The sequence below is a fragment of the Wyeomyia smithii genome, chromosome 2 (genome assembly GCF_029784165.1).
Source record: "Wyeomyia smithii strain HCP4-BCI-WySm-NY-G18 chromosome 2, ASM2978416v1, whole genome shotgun sequence".
In the NCBI taxonomy this organism is placed as follows: domain Eukaryota; kingdom Metazoa; phylum Arthropoda; class Insecta; order Diptera; family Culicidae; genus Wyeomyia; species Wyeomyia smithii.
In genome coordinates this window covers 133,042,080-133,065,686 of record NC_073695.1, presented here as the reverse complement: position 1 = coordinate 133,065,686, position 23,607 = coordinate 133,042,080, and the positions used below count along the sequence as shown (strand labels likewise).

At 37.9% G+C, this 23,607-nt stretch overlaps 1 protein-coding gene across 7 annotated transcripts in view; it reads left to right on the top strand.

Annotated features, from left to right (window-relative positions):
* Positions 1-23,607, top strand: part of LOC129724163 (inactive dipeptidyl peptidase 10) — a 1,205,782-nt gene that overhangs the window by 62,625 nt on the left and 1,119,550 nt on the right. The window contains exon 1 of one of the 7 annotated variants that reach the window (XM_055678836.1): positions 9,739-9,969. The exons of the other annotated variants lie outside the window; for them this stretch is intronic. The gene's annotated coding sequence lies outside the window, so the exon portion shown is untranslated. Of the gene's footprint in view, positions 1-9,738; positions 9,970-23,607 lie in introns of those variants that run through there. 7 annotated transcript variants of the gene reach the window in all.

Below are 23,607 nucleotides of genomic sequence, written 5' to 3'. Positions count from 1 at the left end.
GGGAAGCGGTGATCTCCAGTACATGACACTGCTATACGGGTTTATAAAAAATGCTGGCATTAAAATTTGAAATTTTTTTTATCTACAGTCGTCGTTCGCTAACTGCAACATGTTTACATTGCAGTTATCGAATGCCGTTCGATAATTGCAACACCTGACACATGCCAAAATTTAGAGGGTGGTCCGACATTACCATTTTTGTTTTTAATGATGTCGAAATGTGCTTTTCGATTAATCAATTTGATATTCATATATCCGCATCAAACTCTATTGCGTTTTAGTAACTACTTCACGTAACCAATATGTAGGCGAAGATAAAGTTCATTACTACAATAGACCATTTTATGAGACGTTTCTGAACTTAATTCATGAATGAAATTTTGACAGAAAGCTTCGAAATCACTGACAACGCAAGTAAAAGCAACATCAATGCCAGCAGGATCCGTGACACTTGTCAGTTCCTAAAATGGTCTATTAAACGCTAGGTCACAAAATACCCAAGCAGCACGCATTGTTGCAATGAAGCAAATGCAACTCTCAATGCAGCATTCAAAGATTGTAATAAATCGCATCCGTTACTTTTATTCAACTTGTAAATAACCGAAAAAGCGCAGGAGGTGGAGCCTATTTGCAACTAACAGTGCTATGTAAACCATTATCTGCATCGATAGCCGCTGCAGTATAGGAAGAAAAGAGAGGAGAAATAAAGTTAAGTTTGTTTACCTTTACTGTCATAACTCTTCGGTGATGGTGCCGCGAAGTTCAATATAACTACATACATTATAAAAACCTAAATTAATCCACCTAGCGGTCAGACCCAGCCTTTCTCCTTCAGTTTTTTATTTGTAAAAATAAATTTACATGACCGCTTCAATACAATAAATGTATATTCACTCTTTAGGTTCTAAAATATTGATGTTGTAATCTTCTTTACATATAAAAATGCAGTCAAGTCTGTCTGTCTGTCTGTCTGATCCATATAGGCCCGAAAACTACCGAACCGATCGACGTGAAAATTTGTATGTAGGGGTTTTTGGTCCCGATAAAGGTTACTATGATAGTTTGAGACCCCTCCCTCTTCTGGAAGGGAGGGGTTCCATACAAATGAAACATAAATTTCTGCGTAACTCAAGAACAAACCAAGCAAATGAAACCGAATTTGGCATGTGGATGTTTTAAGGGGTAACTAATATGTTCATAATAGTTGAATGAAACACAAATTTGTGCACATCTCGAGAACTAATCAACCAAATGGAACAAAATTTGGCAGGTAAATGTTTTTAGTGGTAACAAATATGTACATAATGGTTTGACACCCGACTCCCTCTTCTTTAAGGGAGGGATCCCATGAAAAAGAAACACAAATTTCGCACAGCTCAAGAACCAATCAAGAAAATACAAACAAATTTGGTATGTGATTGTTTGTATAGGTAACAAATATGTCCATAATGGTTTACGCCCCTCCCTCTTCTGGCAGTACAAATTTCTGCACATCTCGCGAACTAATCAATTAAATGGAACCATATTGACAGGTGAATGTTTTTAGTGGTAACAGATATGTTCCATAATAGACCTCAGACAACATTTTGGATTGTAAGATAGCAACTTCCGGTTTCTGGAAAACAGCCAAAAATGGCCGATTTCTACCCAATATAATAATATCCGGATCTAGAATAATACACAGGAGCTAAAATCGACCACAAATAGCATTTTAAATTCTAAGATGGCGACTTCCGGTTTCTGAAAACAGCTGAAAATGACCAAATACCACCCAATATTAGTTTTTCTTTAAACAGTATGCCGTTCAAAATCCAGAAATTGTCTCCAAATGCCATTATGAAATCCAAGATGGCGACTTCCGGTGTCGGAAAAACAGCGGCAAATGACCAAATACCACCCAATATGGGTATTTCCGGAACCATAATGATGCACTGGAGCCACAAATCGACTTCAGACAACATTTTGAATTGTAAGATGGCAACTTCCGGTTTCTGGTAAACAGCCTGAAATGGACGATTCCCATTAAATATTAGTATTTCTGAAACCAGAAAGATGCACAGAAGCTAAAAATTGATCACAGACACAATCTTGAATTTTAAGATGGTGACTTCCGGTGTCTGACAAACAGCCGGAAATGACCAAATACCATTCAATATGAATGTTTTCGGAACCAGAATTACGCCAAGATGACAGAAATTGATTTCACAGGCAATTTTAAAGTCCAAAATGACGACTTTCGGCTTCTGAAAAACAGTCCAAAGTGACAAAATATCACCCAATATGAGTTTTTCTTTAACCAGTATCCTAAATACAATTTTGAAATCCAAGATGGCGACTACCGGATTGTGAAAAACAGCCTAAAATAAAGAAATACTATCCAATATGAGTATCTCTGGAACCAGAATGATGCAAGGAGCTAACAATTGACCTCAGGCACCATTTTGAATTGCTAAATGGCAACTTATAGGCAACAGTCGGAAATGACCGAATAATACTCAATATGGATATTTCCGTAAACGTGATGATGCATAGAAACCAAACATTGACCCTGGACACCATTTTGAATTTAAAGACGACCACTTTTAGTTTCTGGAATATAACCAAAATTTTCCCCAATATGGGTATTTCCCGTATCAGATTGATGCCAGAAAGTCTGCTGAAAATGACAGAATACCACTCAATATGAATATATTCAGAATTAAGGCGATGTACAGAAGCCAAAAGTTGAGGATATTGTCATTTCGATAAAACCAATCATTTCAAACGGTTTGTTATTTGACTTTGATCATATCCTATGACCGATTCGTCGTGCATTTGCAGACTTTAAACACATTGCAAGGAATCAATGAATTTGGAACGTTCAAATAGTACGATACCACATTTAAATTATGTTGAGGCAACATATATCGATCAAAGCAGGTATAGTTTTAAATAGTCTTTGAATTTCTCTTCTTTCCATAACTTTTGAGCCACATATCAAATCGTTATGAAGTTTGTTATTTGTAAGTTCGAGAGATGACTCGTTCGTATGACACTAGTTATGTTCAAATAAGTCATGTAATCTTTGAGATAATAGACTTTCGTTGTTTTAATAACAATTTAATACATAACGGTTGCTTAAGTTCGATTATAATCAAATGAAATGGGAACGTGTAGGGCAGCCAAACTTTGAAACCACGTGTTCAATCATAATTCATCAGTCAACCCTTAACTAGCCCGCTCATCTGATAATAATAATCAAATCGGTTGTGTAGTTTCTGAGATAATGAAGATTCGTGATTTTCACAAGTCGGTACATTACAAATGAAGTTACAGTTCGATTACAGTAAAATTCAAAAGGGGCTTATGAGGCAGCTAGACCATTCATTTGACACTAATTTTGTGGAAATCGGGTCGGCCATCTATGAGATAAGTGAGTGAGTCCAAGTAGTCTTCGGAATATGTTCCTTTGCATAGCTGTATTTCACATTTTTAAACATAACAGGCAAAGTAATAGTCCGATTGCAAAACAAATCAATAGGGTCTTATGGGGAAACTAGACCTTCCATTTGACACTGATTTTATGAAAATCGGTACTGCCATCTCTGAGAAACATGAGTGAGATTAAGTAGTCTTCAAAACACGTTTCTTTTCATAACTTTTGAACCACATGTCCAATCTTCATAAAATTCAAAAGTTAGGGGTTTCTTAGGTAGCCCGTTCTTTTGTTCAAATCGGTTCTGTGGTTTCTGAGATATTGTTGTTTCGTAATTTTCACATTTTTAAACATAACCTCTAAACTAAAAATTCGATTACAATAAAATTCAATAGGGTCTTATGGGGCACCAAGACCTTTCATTTGCAATTAATTTCATGAGAATCGGTCCAGCCATCTCTGAGAAAAGTGAGTGAGAATAAAAATCTGCACATACACACACACATGCAGAAAATGCTCAGCTCGTCGAGCTGAGTCGATTGATATATGCCATTCGGCCCTTTGGAGCACTTTTATACTTTCGGTTTTGCAAGTGTTTGCTATACCTTTCTAGGAGAAAGGCATAAACCTCAAATATATCGAACTTTTTCTCTACTTACACTTCTGATAGGTATGTTATTCTACCCGCGATTCAAAATTTACCGTGCAAAAAATGTTTTTACTTCGTAATTATTCACGCGCCTTTTATAAAGTGTTGTAAAAGAAATTTTATGATTCAAACTCGCCAAATTATGAACAATGTTTTGGGAAACGATAGTTCAGAAAACCTTGCTCAGTGGATTTGCAGTGTTAATCATGCGGAATATGGAATAACAAAACCATATTTCCAACAATAATCATTCATCATTCGTTTATATTAGAGATGGCTGTTTACTGTGTGGTAATTTTAGCAAATATATGGTTCAACAAGATGTTGCTATACATTTTCATAACTAGTTTGCTTTCCTTAAAAGAAAACGTTTGTGAAACAACAATATGCAACATCATGTGACATTATCGTTATTTAAAAGCATCATGAAATATGCAGTTGGAAATAGATTGCAGAAAAATATTGAGCAATTTCTAGTTTTCAGTTACGAGAATGATACACGTAAATAGCAAAATGTTGCTCAATTCTTTTATATTTCTTTAGAGTAACCGAAAAAGTTTTTTGCACCGTTAAAAAAGTTTTAAAACAACAAATATTGAGTAGTCTCATTTGAAAACATGTTGCAAGTGCTGCTTTGGTATGAACCTGCATAAAATAGATCTAGTTTTTGCCTTTCTCCTAGAAAGGTATAGCAATCACTTGCAAAACCGAAAGTATAAAAGTGCTCCAAAGGGCCGAATGGCATATATCACTCGACTCAGCTCGACGAGCTGAGCATTTTCTGTATGTGTGTGTGTATGTGTGTGTGTGTGTGTGTGTGTGTGTGTGTGTATGTGCAGATTTTCATTCTCACTCACTTTTCTCAGAGATGGCTGGACCGATTCTCATGAAATTATTGCAAATGAAAGGTCTTGTTGCCTCATAAGACCCTATTAAATTTCATTGTAATCGGATTTTTAGTTTAGAGGTTATGTGTCAAAATGTAAAAATCATGAAACATCATTATCTCGAAAACTACACAACCAATTTGAACAAACTTCGTTCCAAATGAACGGGCTACCTAAGAAACCCTTAACTTTTGAATTTTAAAAAGATTGGACATGTGGTTCAAAAGTTATGAAAAGAAACGTGTTCTAGAGACTGTTTAAACTCACTCACTTTTCTCAGAGATGGCTGGACCGATTTTCATAAAATCAGTGTCAAATGGAAGGTCTAGTTTCCCCATAAGACCCTATTGATTTGTTTTGCAGTCGGACTATTATTTTGCCTGTTATGTTTAAAAATGTGAAATCCAGCTATGAAAAGGAACATATTCCGAAGACTACTTGGACTCACTCACTTTTCTCAGAGATGGCTGACCCGATTTCCACAAAATTAGTGTCAACTAATAAATCTAGCTGCTTCGTAACACTCTATTGAATTTTATTGTAATCGGACTGTAATTCGTCTGTAAAGTACCAAATTGTGAAAATCACGAAACTTCATTATCTCAGAAACTACACAACCGATTTGATCAATATTAATTTCAGATGAGCGGGCTAGTTAAGGGTTAACTGATGAATTATGATTGAACACGTGGTTTCAAAATAGAGATGGTCGGGTATGGGAAATTTGTTACCCGTACCCGACCCGTACCCGACTCATCGAGAATTTTCAAACCCGTACCCGAAGTCTGGTTTGTTTAAAATATCCGTACCCGACCATCTCTATTTCAAAGTTTGGCTGCTTTATACGTTCCCATTTCATTTGATTAAAATTGAACTTAAGCCACCGTTATGTATTAAATTGTTAATAAAACAACGAAAGTCTATTATTTCAAAGATGACATGACTTATTTGAACATAACTAGGGTCATACGAAGGAGTCATCTCTCAAACTTACAAAAACAAACTTCATAACAATTTGATATGTGGCTCAAAAGTTATGGAAAGAAAAGAAATTTAAAGACTATTGAAAACTATACCTGCTTTGATCGATATATGTGGCCTCAACATAATTTAAATGTGGTATCGTACTATTTGAACGTTCCAAATTCATTGATTCCTTGCGATGTATTTAAGATCTGCAAATGCACGACGAATCAGCCATAGGATATGATCAAAGTCAAATAACAAATCGTTTAAAATGATTGGTTTTATCGAAATGACAACATACTCGACTTTTGGCTTCTGTACATCGCCTTAATTCTGAATATATTCATATTGGGTGGTATTCGGTCATTTTCAGCAGATTTTCTGGCATCAATTTGACACCGGGAATACTCATATTGGGAGGTATTTAGTTATTTTGGTTGTTTTCCAGAAACTAAAAGTGGTCGTCTTTAACTTCAAAATGGTGTCCAGGGTCAATGTTTGGTTTCTATGCATCATTTCGATCACAGATATATCCATATTGAGTATCATTCGGTCATTTTCGACTGTTTCCTAGAAGTTGCCATTTAGCGATTCAAAATGGTGCCTGAGGTCAATTGTTAGCTCATTGCATCATTCTGGTTCCAGAGATACTCATATTGGATGGTATTTGGTTATTTTATTCTGTTTTTCACAAACCGGAAGTCGCCATATTGGATTTTAAAATGGTTCTTAAGATAATTCCTGGCCTCTGAGCGTCATTCTGGTTGAAGAAACACCAATATTGGGTGTTATTCGATCATTTTCGGCTGTTTCCCAGGAACCGGAAGTCGCTAACCTAGAATCTAAAATGGGGTCTGTGATTTATTTCAGCTGCTGTGTATCAATTCTAGATCCGGAGATACTCATGTTAGACGGAAATCGGCCATTTTCGGTTGTTTTCCAGAAACCAGAAAATGCCATCCTAAAATTTAAATGGTATCTGAGGTCAATTTTTAGTTTCTTGCAACATTCTGGCCTTGGAGATACTCATATTGGGTGGTATTTGGTCGCTTTGGGTTGTTTTTCAGAAACCAAAAGTCGTCGTTTTATTCTTAAAAATTGCCTGTGAAATCAATTTTTGTCATCTGGGCGTTATTCTGGTTCCGAAAACATTCGTATTTGGTCATTTCCGGCTGTTTGCCAGACACCGGCAATCACCATCTTAAAATTCAAGATCGTGTCTGTGATCAATTTTTAGCTATTTAATGGGAATCGTCCATTTCAGGCCGTTTACCAGAAACCGGAAGTTGGCATCTTACAATTCAAAATGTTATCTGAAGTCGATTTGTGGCTCTAGTGCCACATTACGGTTCCGGAAATATCCATATTGGGTGGTATTTGGTCCGCTGTGCCGCTGTTTTTCCGAAACCGGAAGTCGCCATTGTGGGTTTCATAATGGCATATGCAGACAATTTCTGGAATCTGAACGTCTTACTGGTTAGAGAACTACTCATATTGGGTGGTATTTGGTCATTTTCAGCTGTTTTTCAGAAACCGGAAGTCGTCATCTTAGAATTCAAAATGGTATCTGTGGTCAATTTGAGCTCCTGTGTATCATTCTAGATCCGGATATTATTATATCGGGTGGAAATCGGTCATATTTGACTGTTTTCCAGAAACCGGATGTTGTTATCTTACAATCCAAAATGTTGCCTCGATTATGGAACATATTTGTCACCACTAAAAACATTCACCCACCAAATATGGCTCCATTTAGTTGATTAGTTCGCGAGATGTGTAGAAATTTGTACAGAAACATGTGATTCCAGAAGAGGAAGGGGCGTCGAACCATTATGGATATTTTTTTTACCTCTAAAAACATTCACATACCAAATTTGGTTGTATTTTCTTGATTGGTTCTTGAGCTGTGCGAAATTTGTGTTTCATTTGTATGGGACCCCTTCCTTAGAGAAAAGAAAGGGGTGTCAAACCATTAAGCACATATTTGTTACCTCTAAAAACATTCACCTGCCAAATTTGGTTCCATTCAGTTGGTTAGTTCTCGAGATGTGCAAAAATTTGTGTTTCATTTGTGGGGTTTCATTTGGGAGGGGCGGCCAACTATTATGGACACATTTGTTACCCCTTAAAACATCCACATGCCAAATTCGGTTTTATTTGCTTGGTTTGTTTTTGAGTTGTGCAGAAATTTATGTTTCATTTGTATGGGACCTCTCCCTTCCAGAAGAGGGAGGGGTCTCAAACTATCATAGGAACCTTTATCGGCACAAAAACCCCTACATACAAATTATCACGTTGATCGGTTCGGTAGTTTTCGAGCCTATATGGATCAGACAGACAGACAGGCAGACAGACCGGACTGCATTTTTAAATGTATAGATTACAACATCAATCTTTTAGAACCTAAAGAGTGAATATACATTTATTGGATTGCAGCGTTCATGTAAATCTATTTTAACAAATAATTAGTTTTAATGAGAAAGGCTGGGTCTGACCGCTAGGTGGATTAATTTAGGTTTTTTTTTTCTATTTTCATTGGTGATATAAACGAAGTCAATAATGTTTATGTCGATTGAGTTTGTGTTTAAGTTTGAATTTTCTACCCTATTGATTTTGTCTTGTATAAGTTTCTGTTTAGCAATTTGATTTGATTTTTGAAGTTTGTATTGTAATTCTTTATTGTATAAGTCAAAGTTGTATATTGGGTCAATTTTGTCAGTGTTTTGTTCTTGTGGTAATTTTGCTTTAGTTCCGAATACTAATTCATATGGTGTAAATCCATAATTACTATGAGGTGTTGTGTTATAATTAAATGCATAAAATTGTATCCAATCATCCCAATCAGACTGGTGCTTGGATATGAAGGATCGTAGATATTCGTTTAAACATCTATGATTCCTTTCAAGAGAACCAATTGTCTGAGGGTGATATGCTGTAGAGAATGTTTATTTAACTTGTAACAATTTGCAAATCTGTTCAAGTACTTCATTTTTGTATTCAGTACCTTGATCAGATTTTAATTCTAAAAATTTTCCGTAAATTAAAATGAAATTCTCAGCTAAGGATTTTGCTATTACATTTGCTTCTTTTGTTGGGACTGGTATAAGCACTACGTATGTGGTGAGTTCGCATTGTATGGTTACAATGTATCTATTATTTTGATTAGATTTGGGAAGTGGTCCTACCGTATCGATACCTGATCAGAAGAGCATAACTAAAAAATTACAAAATTCTATCAACGCGAGATACAAATAACATTTTTTGATACAATTTAGTATTTTTCCATATAATTTTAATAACAAAATTGAATCTGAGCGAGTTATAATAACAAACCTGAAATGAAAAAGTACTGAAATAAGTCTAACTAATTTTTCGTTTTTATCAAAACCTGTTGTTTCTAACAATGTTTGTTATTATACTGTTCTATATACTACCTTATTTTGTTAGAAAGCTGATACATTAGTAACTAATTTTGATATGTGTTTGATACTAGTAGAAACATTTCTGTTATAATTTCTGTTATTTTAACACCTAACGGGATCAAACTGAAAGCACAGCCTGTTAGGTTTTTACCGTAACAAACTAACAGCTTCTGTTACATTTTTGTTTTTTCTTTCTGATCGGGTAGCTATCACTTCAAAAGTCATTCTGTGCCGAACACGCATCAGTATCGGACGTGTTTGGTGATCGCTCCGATAGAATATAAAACAAAAGACGTGTGAACAAGTGTTGGCATTGTTTGCCTGGTCGAGTGAAATAAATCCGGGTTCAAGGTCGCGCCTTTGTGCAACTGTTTCGCATCGTGACTGCCAGCTGGTGCGTAAGCCGATTTGGCTGCTGGCTGAATTGTGCTACAGCAGTGGACGAGACACAAAAGAGGAAAAAGAAGAAGCCATCAGTTGACAGTTGAGTTGTATCGCTGTGTGGAGTGATCTCACACCTGGCTCGCTGCTGGTGGCTGTTTGGTGCTGCTGTATTGGTGCTGCTGGCTGTAACGGCTGCAACCTCGAACGATCGGACAACCAACCTTACTGGAAGGGAGAAGTAAAAAGGTACGTGCTCTTGTCGGCGCTAGTGCGCTCGCCCCAGGGTTTACCCAGACGGAGCCCAGGGCAGCTATACTGTCTATTTTCGGCCAAAGGCGGGACCGAAATCGAAACAGTTGAACCTCTTGCAGATTTCTAAAGACCTGACGAAGGAGTACAAGGGCGTGACCGAAATTTCCAGGGTCCGGCCTAACAAGCTCAGTGTCGTGGTCAGTAACCTGAAAGAGGCCAACGATATAGCTTGCTCCGAGCTCTTCACACGCGAGTATCGCGTTTACATACCCGCTCGAGACGTGGAGATCGACGGTGTCATAACCGATTCGAGTCTGTCCGTCGAGTGTATATTGGAAAGTGCCAAAGGGTGCTTTAAGAACAACACATGTCCCGATGTAAAGGTGCTCGACTGCAAGCAACTGCGGTCAGCAGCGATCATCGGTGGCAAAACAGTATACACTCCGTCAGACTCGTTTCGAATCACGTTCGCCGGGTCAGCACTACCCAGCCACGTCTCGATCCACCGGGTTCGTCTCCCTGTGCGATTATATGTGCCTCGCGTCATGAACTGCCTGAATTGTAAGCAGTTAGGCCACACCGCCGCCTACTGCTGCAATAAGGCACGTTGTGGCAAGTGTGGGGAGAATCATGGGGATGATTCCTGCAGTAGCATGAGCTCTCGACATGTGCGGTGTACATGCAACGCAGGGATAAAATAAAGAGGTCTCTCAAAGAGCGTTCGAAGCGTTCTTACGCTGAGATGCTGAAGAAGACCGTTACCACTTCTCCCATTACATCAAACCCTTTTGATCTGTTGTCCTCTGATGAAACCGATTCTGACGATTCACCAGCGGAAACATCTTACGCCAATCCTGGGGAATCTAGAAAGAGGAAAAATATTTCCTCTCCTATACTTCCCAGAAAAGGTCCTAAGATTTCTCAAAGTGAAATGAAAGTTACAAACAAACCAAACAGTGCTGCGGAAAAACCGAAGCAAACTCCTTCTGGGCTTGGAAATTTAAAGTCCCAGAAGGAGTTCCCAGCACTGCTAGGAACATCTTAAACCCCAGTTGTTCCTTTTGCACTCCCAGTTGATGAAACAAACTCTGGATTAGTGAAATTTTCTGACATTGTGGACTGGATTTTTGAAACTTTCAATGTACCCGATCCAATTAAAATTTTTCTTACAGCATTCCTCCCAACAGTTAGATCATTTTTGAAGCAGTTGACTGCCCAATGGCCCCTCCTTGCAGCGATTGTATCCTTCGATGCCTAATTCAACTGCGTATATGAAGGATTCTATCTCTGTCTTACAGTGGAATTGTAGAAGTATTTTACCAAAAATTGATTCGTTTAAAGTTTTGATAAATAAAAGCAAATGCGATGCATTTTCCCTTTGTGAAACTTGGCTTACTTCAAATATTGATCTCAACTTTCATGATTTTAATATTATTCGCCTTGATCGAGACACCTCATATGGAGGAGTGCTTTTAGGGATTAAAAAGTGCTATTCTTTCTATCGTATTAACCTCCCCTCGATTCCAGGCATCGAAGTTGTCGCATGTCAAATGACAATACAAGGTAAAGAGCTTTGTGTTGCCTCAATATATATTCCTCCCAGAGCACAGGTTGGGCAACGGCTGCTCTTTGATTTAATAGAACTTCTACCCTCGCCGCGTTTGATTTTGGGAGACTTCAACTCTCATGGCGTGGCTTGGGGCTTCCCTTACAATGATAACCGCTCCTCTTTAATCTATAACCTTTGCGATGACTTCGACATGACTATTTTAAACAACGGTGAAATGACACGTATCGCGAAACCTCCAGCGCGCCCAAGCGCTTTGGATCTATCCTTATGTTCGATGTCGCTACGGTTGGATTGCACATGGAAGGTAATCCTCGATCCTCACGGTAGCGACCATTTGCCTATTCTTATTTCAATTAATAACGGGTCAACTCGCATGCGACCAATTGACATTCCGTATGACCTCACACGGAATGTCGATTGGAAGTTATACGAGGAAATGATTTCAAGAGCGGTCGATTCGATTCAACATCATCCACCACTTGAAGAATACAACCTCCTCGCGGGCTTGATTCTCGACGCCGCGTTGCAAGCCCAAACGAAGAAATATCCCGGCGTAACGATTAAAGAACGGCCTCCCACTCCGTGGTGGGACCAAGAGTGCTCCGATGTCTACACGCAAAGATCCGACGCGGTTTTGGCCTTCCAGAAGGGAGGTATACAAATCATACCATATCATAGACACACACACATCATACCATATCATACAGACACACACACATTATATCATATCATACACACACACATCATACCATATCATCAAACCATACACACATCATACCATATCATACACACATCATACCATATCATACACACATACACACATCATACCATATCATACACACACAGCAAGCAAGCGACCAATCAGAGGACGTTATTTTTATTTCAACAAGGCTTGATAATTTTCAATAGTGCAATAGTTCTTAGATTCAAACAACATTTTTCTGCATTTGGGCAGATGCGTGTATAATTTTCCAATAGATTGCTGCAAGAATGAGGAAAATCGGTTGAAAACCAACCGACCTATAAGCATTTGAAAAGGGACAAATTTCGTCCCAGTTTTTCAGTTTGCATCCCTGTGTGGTATGCTAATGTAAAACGTAGTTCTACGTCAAGAAAGGCATTTTGCTGTTCAAAATCGGTTGCTGATCGCAACCTTTGTGCTGCTCCAACAGTGGGGGAGTTAAGATACATGGACAACATGCACTGTGGAAGCTATTTCACCTTCTGTAAATTAGACGGCCGCGACAGATTTAACTGCTAGAATCCGCACAGAATGCTTGCTTACGTTGTAAAAAATTATTAACTTTCAATGACTTGTTTGTTTGCCTTGAAAAAAGGCATTTTGCTGTTCAAAATTGGATTTGGTGATGACGATCTTTATGCTGCCCCAACAGTGGGGGAATAATGGCAGTCTGGCGAGGCACGCTGAGAAGAACCGCGCTGCTACTGAAACATGGTGACCAACCACAGCGCAAGTGATTTATTTATTTTGAAGGCAGCCACAGGCGCAACCCGCTGTTACTTCTGAGTGCTGTATCTACTTCTACTGCTGTCAACGTTGTGGACGGTCCATCCAGCTCACCTTCCGACTAATGAATGTAGCTAGTTTTTCCAGAAACACTCTTTTATAGCCGAAGGGTGCTACGTAATAGGCCACGCCTTTCAGTTCAGTTGTCACATTCTCTAATGTTCTTTAGACGAATTATTCCACAATTCGCGCTTGATTTTTGTATCCAGCTAGTAAACACCGATGGTGCTCTCACACACGCAACGATATTACCCCTATCGTATTACGGCTTGTAATATCAAGCAAGCGATTTCGTTTGTCGCTGTCGCGTGTTGCATCATGTTGCAACTGAGCAGTTGAGAGACGACGCAATTCTGTTCAGGCTGATTGATAGAATCGACTTTATATCAGTACAGCATATTCGAATTAACCCTTAAATGCGCACGATGTTAAAAAATCATATAAAAACATAAAATCTTTGTTTAACAGGTTTACTGCTCTAAAACTAATCAATATGCTTAAAAAATCACAGGAGGGTTGTGTGCAAATCCACGACCGCAAGGTTGAAGTAGAATACTTTTACACAGCTCTACTTACGACTGTACATTAACCTACGGCCTGGTGAATCGGTTCGCGCCGCTTTTCGCGTTTTGCCTGGCAGAGGCCTAATGCGAACGGCCAACACAATAGAAAGGTTTTTTCACATTGAAAATTAGACACGGCTTTACTGGAGTAAGTGTTGGCAAATGCATCAACCGCTAATACCGCCGCTATCGTACGAAAGTCAGCCTGGTAGAGGCCTGAGACGTGGTGACCAACCACAGGGCAAGTGATTTATTTAATTTGAAGGCAGCCACAGGCGCAACCCGCTGCTATCCTCTGTTACTGCTAAGTGCTGATATCTGCTGTCAACGTTGTGGACGGTCCATCCAGCTCACCATCCAACTGATGAATGTAGCTAGTTTACCCAGAAACACTCTTTTATAGTCGAAGGGTGCTATGAAATAGGCCACGCCTTTCTGTTCAGTTTTACCATTCTGTAATGTTCTTCAGACGAATTATTCCACAATTCGCATTTGATTTTTGTATCCAGCGATGATGGCACCATCATGGTGCTCTCACACACGCAACGATTTATCCCTAACCGTATTGCGGCTTGTAACATCAAGCGATTACGTTTGCTCGCTGTTGCGTGTTGCATCATGTTGCAACTTGGCAGCCGGGAGACGACGAAATTCTGTTTATGCTGATTGATTGAATCGACTTCATATTAGCTCTGCATAGTCGAACTAACTGCTTTTGTGAATGCGTTCAAACAGGGCAGTTTATTATTCAATGTCGGTTATGCTGATCGCAGCCTTTGCGCTGCCCCTACAGTGGGGGGTTTACTAAATAAAGTGAAAATTAGACAACTACAACAGAATTTGATTGCATCCAGCACAGAATGTCTGCTTGTGTTGATGCCAGAAAATTATTAACCTTCAATTATTTTTTTATTTGCCTTGAAAAAAGCATTTTGCGGTTCAAAATCGGTTGCTAATTACAACCTTTGAGCTGCCCAAACATTGGGGGAATTAAGATACACGGACAACATGCACTGTGGAAGCTATTTCACATTCAGTAAATTAGACGGGTGCGACAAATTTAAATTGCTAGGATGCAACACAGAATGCTTGCTTGCGTTGACAAAAATTATTAACTTTCATTGACTTGTTTATTTGCCTTGAAAAAAGGCATTTTGATGTTCAAAATTGGATTTCCTGATGGCAATCTTCATGCTGCCCCAACACGGGGGGAATAATAGCAGTCTGGCGACACACGCTGAGAAGAACCGCGCTGCTCCTGAGACGTGGTGACCAACCACAGGGCTAGTGCTGCTGCTAAGGAAGGACGACTGCTGTTGTCGCTGTCCAGAACTATTATGAGCGGCTTCGGCTGAAACAGGCTCTTATATAGGCCAAATAGCATGATTTCAATTGCAAGGTATATGATTCTGTCGACCGTGCTTGGGAAGCAATCATATAACGACCAATCAAAGGTCGAATTTTTCGTTTTGACAAGGCTTGACTATTTTCAATAGTACAATAGTGTGAATAATAAAATTACAATTATCTTATTTTGGGAAGAATCTTAGAAGATTTTCCAATCTATTGCTGCAAGAACGAAGGAAATCCATCGAATACTAACTGATTTATTAGCATTTGAAATTGGACATATTTTTCACTTTTTTCGGTTTTAGATTTTCATTTCACATCCCTATGTAACCGAACTTCCTGAGAGAAGTATTCTACTTCAAAAATTGAAAGATTTACTTTGTAATGTACCAATATTACCATGTTGTTTGAAAACAACACTGCGACTGTATCGCAGAAAAAAGTCTAAACAATTACTTTTGTTAACAGTAACTTTTAAATTGACCTTTTGTTAGTATAATTTCTGATAATTCAGACTTTTTCACTAACCACTAACCTTATTTTAAAATTTATTTTCAAAGGCTGTCAGCATCAGTCGGAAATCTCGTCATGTTTTTTTCGTTTCCAAAATTTGACAGCAAAAATAAAAACAAAACATTCGAATATAGTACTTACAGCTATGATGTTTTTTTCGCTAGAGCCTAGAGAGCTGTTCCAATGAATTACATTTAACAAAAAAACTAAAATACATCTATTTTTAAACGTTATTAGTCATGTTGTTTTAAAGCAACATTGCGCGTTTAAGGGTTAACTGCCTTTGTGAATGCGTTCTAACAGGGCAGTTTGTTATTCAAAATCGGTTATGTTGATCGCAGCTTTGTTCTGTCCCAACAGTGGGGGTATTAACTAAATAAACTACAACAGAATTTGATTGCTAGGATCCCGCGAAGAATGTTTGCTTGTGTTGATGCTAGGAAATTTTCACCCTTCAGTTACTTGTTTTGAAAAAAGGCATTTTGCTGTTCAAAATCGGTTGCTGATCGCAACCTTTGTGCTGCCCCAACAGTGGGGGAGTTAAGATACACGGACAACATGCACCGTGAAAGCTATTTTACCTTCTCTAAATTAGACGGCCGCGACAGATGTAACTGCTAGAATCCGCACAGAATGCTTGCTTACGTTGTAAAAAATTATTAACTTTCAATGACTTGTTTGTTTGCCTTGAAAAAAGGCATTTTGCTGTTCAAAATTGGATTTGGTGATGACGATCTTCATGCTGCCCTAACACGGGGGAATAATGGCAGTCTGGCGACACACGCTGAGAAGAACCGCGCTGCTCCTGAGACGTGGTGACCAACCACAGGGCTAGTGCTGCTGCTAAGGAAGGACGACTGCTGTTGACAACTTGTCGCTGTCCAGAACTATTATGAGCGGCTTCGGCTGAAACAGGCTCTTATATAGGCCAAATAGCATGTTTTCAATTGCAAGGTATATGATTCTGTCGACCGTGCTTGGGAAGCAATCATATAACGACCAATCAGAGGACGTAATTTTCGTTTAAACAGGGCTTGACAATTATCAATAGTACAATAGTTTGCATAATCAATCAACATTTTTCTACATTTGGGTGGATGCGTGTATAATTTTCCAAACAATTGCTGCAAAAATGAAGGAAATCGGTTGAAAATAAACCGATTTATAAGCATTTAAAAAGGGACATATTTCGTCCCCTTTTCGTTGATAGTTTTCCTATTTACATCCCTATGTGATAGGCTAAAGAAAAACGTAGTTCTACGTCAAAAATCACTTCAAAAGGTTTTGATGGTGTTGTAGTAACTACCAATTTCTCTTTGGTGTGTTTATACACTTTGTTTCCTTTTCATGATTCGCAATTCTTAATAAAGTTTGTTATGGTTCTTTTCATATTTTTTCAAACATATATTTCTCTTAACTTAAAGTATAATTTGTGTTGTCTAATATGTACGCTGGTTGGTAACACATGGAAGTTTTGTATTATATATCGTATTTCACCTGATTCACTAATGAATTTTGGTAACCTAACTATTATAATTTGTAAATCTTTCAATTTTTCATTCGCGGTTTTCTTCAATAATTCTGTGGGTACCCATTCAAGTAGCATGTCTTGGCTACATAGCGCGATTTTCATAATATTCATTTTCTTTGTTTCTTTATTTAATTTCAGTAGTGCAATTTCTAGGAGTTGACTTTGATTTTTGTGAATTGCAAACTAACTAATCAGCTGTTTCACTTGCGTGTATCGTGCGCTTTTAAAAATTGTAAATATAATGGAATTATTCTCTAATGTTACCTTAAGTTTAAGTAATTGTTTTGTTTCATTCGGGTGTATAGATAGCTAGGTGATCAATCTTGCTATCGTTGTCTGTTTGTTTATTTGTCTTGTTATTGTCATTTGTCGTTTTAAATTTAAGTTTCTTATTTCTAGGCATAGATCTTGTATTAACAACAAAGGTTCTTGGAGATTTTAACTCATCAGATGTAACATATATTCAGCTGTGACATTGGCTTTGCCTTTAATGTATTCAATTGTGAAATCAAACTCCAATAAATCCAATCTCATTCTTGTTAATTTAGATGTTGGGTTTTTCATGTTGAACAGAAAAACTAATGGTCTATGATCTGTTCTTATGGTGATTTTTTTTCCATATAAATAAGGTTTAAAGTAATTAACCGCCCAATGAATGGCAGTTAAATCTTTTTATATTATTAATTTATTGCGTTCGCCTGGTGTGAAACTTTTACTTGCGAAGGCAATGGGCAAGTCATTTCCATCTAAATTTTGTGACAAGACTGCTCCGGATCCTACATCAGAGGCGTTTGTCGTTAATATAAAAGGTTTCGAAAAATCTGGATACTTTTAAGCTGTTCAAATGCTCTTTAGCAATCATCAGACCATAAAAATTGCTGCTTCTTTTTCAGTAGCTGGTTTAACGGAAAAGCTATGGTTGCAAAATTTGGTATTTGGTCGTACATCATCTGCGTTTTGTGGTAACGGATAATTTTTTATGGTTTCATATTTCGAACTGTCTGGTAATATGCCTTTATCTGTTATCACGTGTCCAAGATAGGTTACTTCTGTGTGAAAAAATTTACACTTTTCTAAGTTCAACTTTAAATTATATCTTCTTAACCTGTTGAAAACTAGTTCAAGGTTGGTCAAATGATGCTGTATTGAACATCCTACTACGATAATATCATCAATATATACAAGAGCGTTTTCTGGTGTAATTCCAGCTACTGCGATTGTCATCATTCTTTGAAAACTGTTTGGGCTAATGTTCAAACCAAACGGTAATCGTGTAAATTGATAGTGTCCAGACTGAGTTCAAAAAGCTGTACACTTTCTGGAATCTTCATCCAAAGGTATTTGATAAAAACCTGACATCAAATCCAATAAGCATGAGCATGATTGATCGCCCACGGTTGCTACTCCGTTATTGCCAGATCAGCTGTAATTACACTGAGAACCAATGGATGATGTTTGGGATTAACATTCATCCTCAATGTGTAAAAACTGGTGACCTTAATCTTTATATTAGGCAATACCAGCGCTGGCCGCATCCGAATGCAGGTCAAAGAAGGATTGTGTATAGGAATATGTTGACATGATACTCGCTTTATTGGAAGCCGAGAACACCTCTGCACTTCCACGAGAAATCACTGGGATGTTGGAGAAAAGGGTAAGGTTTGCAGCAGTTTTCGTTTTAGTAAACGATGCGCTGAGTTCTAGTACCGGGTTCATAATAACAAGTATTGCGCGTACGAGTTCATTATATCTTCTACGGAAATCATAACGCGATCCGAACTCATTCCGGTTGATGATGTAACACCGCAAAAACAAAGCGCACGCGAGGATACCGGACTTAATCAAGACAGACTCAAATATTCGAAAGTCTGTTTATGATGTCATTATGCAACTACCGAAACGTATCTCTCATTGATTTATCTCAGATGACTACACAATGTTATGAAAGCTCCGAGAGTTGAGTCTACGTTAACGCCTCGCCACTCCTATCGTTTCTTCGTGAAGTGACCCTCTTTATACCGAAAATTATAACACGGTTATAACCAAAATATAACCGAACCGAAGAAAATACGACCTCATGAAAGGTATCGACGCGAAGTCTCTATATATTCGGTGACCCGGACATCTGGCTTTGAGCTTAACAGGTCGACTAACGACGTTTCTTGTAAATTGTTCGTCGGTTCTTGAAAAGCGATTTCCTGATTTGAGACCGATTTAAAGCAGAAATAAACAATAGAGTGTTATTAGGGCCACGCACAGGTGTGTGTGGTATATTCTAGTGAAACGCAAAATATTATACTACACTATGTGGTCGATTTGAACTAACATATTATAGAGTTGGGTCACTACATTTCGAAAACATTTATATGAGCAAAACTCTCTCAGGCCGGAGTCGCGTTTACACCGAAGCATTAGTCTCGCTTCTTTATTCATTCCGTCAATCAGAAGTAAACAATATACAATAATCTAATATTCTAATACAATGTTCACTTACAAACTATTTTTTTTTTCAATAAGCGTTGCGATTGCGTATCGGGCTAAAAAAGTGTTTATGTTCATGCCGAGACATTGTAAATTCAATGGTTTCGCAGTATTGATTGTAAGTGGCCATCATACGATTCAAGGGTCCGAATTTTGCATAATTTGTGCGGTAATGATTGGTGGCAAACGTGTTTCGATTTCGAAGTTGTCTAAGAGGTGCGTAGAAGTTTAGCTTAGATAAAAGTGTAGCTGAATCAATGCGCTGCGGAACGATGTCGTTTACAAATGACACTATTGCGAATTTACGACGCTCTTTCAATGATTGTATGTTTATGAGCATGCAACGAGCTTCATATGATGGAAGAGGAAATGATGTCCAACCTAATTTACGAAGAGCATACAATAGAAATTGCTTTTGTGCTGAATCGTGTCTTTCTTCGTGTGTGATTGTATAAGGTGACCATACAATGCTACAGTATTCCAGTATCGATCTTACATAGGCTAAATATAATGTTTTGATGGTATACGGATCCTGAAAGTTGTAACAAAAGCGCTTTATAAATCCTAGCATGTTATTAGCTTTGTGGATTGTTGTGTTGTAGTGGTCAATGAAGGTTAGTTTGGAGTCTAAGACAACTCCTAAGTCCCTAACTCTTTCACAATTTGCTACAGTTTGGTTTCCAAATGATATTGTAATGTTTGGTGTTGTTCTTTTTCGACAGAATGATATGTGGTTGCATTTTTTTTTACATTTAACTCTAATAAGCTTTTTCTACACCATGTGTAGAATATGTGTATTTCATTCTGGAATGCATTGATGTCTTCTTCATTTCTTATTTCCAAAAAGAGCTTCATATCGTCGGCATAAACTAACACTTTTAGTTTTTTGAGAATAAAGGAAATGTTGTTAACGTACAAGATGAAAAGAAGAGATCCTAAATGAGAGCCTTGGGGACACCAGAAGTGACTAGAATCGGATTTAAGTTTTGTCCGTTAAATTTAACTATTTGTTGGCGATTGGTTAAATATGATTCGAGCCACTTCAGGAGTTCTGGCTCAAGTCCCATTTTTTGCAATTCAAAAGTAGCATTGGTATGTCTATGCGATCAAATGCCTTACTGAAATCTGTCTAAAGAGCTTCTACATGGTTTCCATTATCCATTGCATTCAATGAATAATTTATAAATTCAAGTAAATTGATCGATGATGAACGGCCCTTTAAGAAGCCATGTTGCTTCTCAGTTATTCGGTTTTTGACTTGGGAAAATAATTTTTCATTCACAATTGCTTCGAATAGTTTAGGAATGCAAGAAATTGGGGCTATTCCACGATAATTACGTATGTCGGATTTACGGCCTGATTTGAAAATAGGCACTAGAAACGAGCTTTTACATTTTGATGGGAAGCATCCATATTCCAATGACATGTTGAAGAGCCAGAACAATGGAGCTGTAAGTTCCGTTACAAGATTTTTCATAAATACTGGCGGAATTCCGTCAGGTCCAGGACCTTTTGAGGCATCTAAGCTATTCAACGTCTGGAAAATATCCTGCACATGAATTTGGTTTACACCAATATCCCTCGAGAAGTTTGGATAAAATGCAAAATAATCGTGGTCGCGATCAGAAAATGTTGTATAGATTTCTTGGAAAAATTTCGCAAAAAGATTGCAAATCTTTTCCGAGTTATCCCCGACATTTTCTTCAAGATGCATTATAGAAGGAAAATTGTCAGACTGTAGTATAGTTTTCACGTAACCATAGAAGTTCTTCGGACAGGATTTTATTTCAAGTTCAGTTTTTACATATATCAAGATGGCTTGACAAAGTAATTTTTTTTAATTCTTTTATCACCAATATTTAGTGGTTAATTTGTGAGTTCGAAATCCAATTTGTGGTAATTTGTGGTTAAATGATTTCCGAGAAATTTTCAAAAAACTGAGTCAAGCCATCTTGAAACATGATTTTTCTTCAAATGAATCGGACAACGATGATATACACATCAATCGAAAGCTCATAATTTGTGGTTCACGAGAATGTAATTTTGAAGTCATAATTGCTAGTGTTTGTACCGAAATTTGTGTTTTATTGTTCACGTAGTTCTACGTTTTGTTTATTTGTTGATGACGCTGCTGGCGTTGGCTGTTTGCGATGTTTGTCACTGCTATACTGAGCGTGCGTGTGGGGAATATGGTAAATACACTAAATTCGCTTTTTACGCGGGGGATACGTGCCGCGTAAAAAAACGCGTAAATTCCGGAATCCGCGTAAAAAAACCGCGTAAATTCCGGAATCAGTGTAAAAACCGCGTAAATTCCGGAATCCGCGTGTAAAAAGCCGCGTAAAAAACCCGCGTAAAAGGCGACCTTAGTGTATCGAGATTCGGGGAACTCAGCCAACAGACTTGCTATTACAGGTAGCCCAACAGACGCAGAATGAATATGTGAAAATTTGTTGTCAAAAAGGATGCCGGTAACCAAAATGTACTTTCAAATCAAAGCGATCCAAATTCGACGATTTTTTTTCAGTACCAGTAGGTATTGCAAACAATAATTATCACCTTTTCATCTCTTAGATTCTGAGAAATGTTTCGGAAATATTTAAACAAATGCTCAAATAAGCTGCCGGGATCCAACATAATGTTGTTCTTCTGTTATTTTTCCATGCATATGTGCTAACTTATAAGCAAAGTAATAAAGAAGATGTCTGCTGTCCGCGGGTCTGTTAAGCTACTAGTGGCACCGTCGCACAGAGGAGTACCTAGAACAACAATCTGGCTGAAATAAGAAAAAAGTTTTTTGTCGCTTTTTGGTGCCACTATATGTTTTTCTGCAGCAATACCTACTGGTTCTGAAAAATATCCGTCGAATTTGGATTACTTTCCTTTGAAAGTACATTTTCGTTACCGGTATCCTTTTTGACAGCAAATTTACACATATCAATTCTGCGCCTGTTGGGCTACCTTTAATAGCAAGTGTGTTGGCCAGGGATACCAGATGTGCAAAACGCAGATTTTTAGAGTCCGTGTGCAGATTTTTATTGATTTGCAGATATTCACAGATTTTCCATAGTTTCTGCAGATTTTTGTCAGAGTCTCCTTATATTTGCGCAGTTTTTCTCAAAATGTGTGCAGATTTTCACAGACTTTTACCAGCGCGAGCGAAATTTTTTCGAATACCAATAGATTTTTTCAGATTTCAAGCAGATTTTTTCAGTTTTTCGAGCAGTTGCAGACATTTTTCAAAAACATCTGGCATCTCTGGTGTTGGCTAAGTTCCCCGAATCTCGATATTTACCATATTCCCCACACGCACGCTCAGTATAGCAGTGACAAACACCGCAAACAGCCAACGCGACTAGCGGCCAGCAGCGTCATCAACAAATAAACAAATCGTAGAACTACGTGAACAATAAAACACAAATTTCGGTACAAACACCAGTAATTATGACTTCAAAAATTACATTTTCGTGAACCACAAATTATGAGCTTTCGATTGATGTGTATATCATCGTTGTCTGATTCATTTGGAGAAAAATCATGTTTCAAGATGGCTTGACTCAGTTTTTTGAAAATTTCTCGGAAATCATTTAACCACAAATTACCACAAATTAGATTTCGAACTCACAAATTAACCACTAAATATTGGTGATAAAAGAATTGAAAAAAATTACTTTGTCAAGCCATCTTGATATATGCTCAGTTTTTGCATTATATTCATCAAACGCATTACTGATGGCAAGATTCAGTTGATCACAACCGATCACAACCATGCACGATCGATCCACGCTCACCGACGGAGACGCTCGGGGGCACCTAAGGGGCGACATCTGGCTACTTACTCTTCTTCCTCATCCAGCGCGATGATCCCTGTTGAATTTTTCGTAAGTAATGCCATTCACTCGGAAAATACTTGAATGTTTTTAATGCTTTATGCATTATGTACAATTCCTCCTGCAGGCGATAATTTTACCGTCTGAGGGTTACCGGAGAGTCTACATTTTTAGTATACTTAAAATCGTACGTGTCATCCATCAATGATTATGATTCATTCATTGACCCATCTGAATTGTACTCTCCGCACAAACAATATGCCTCA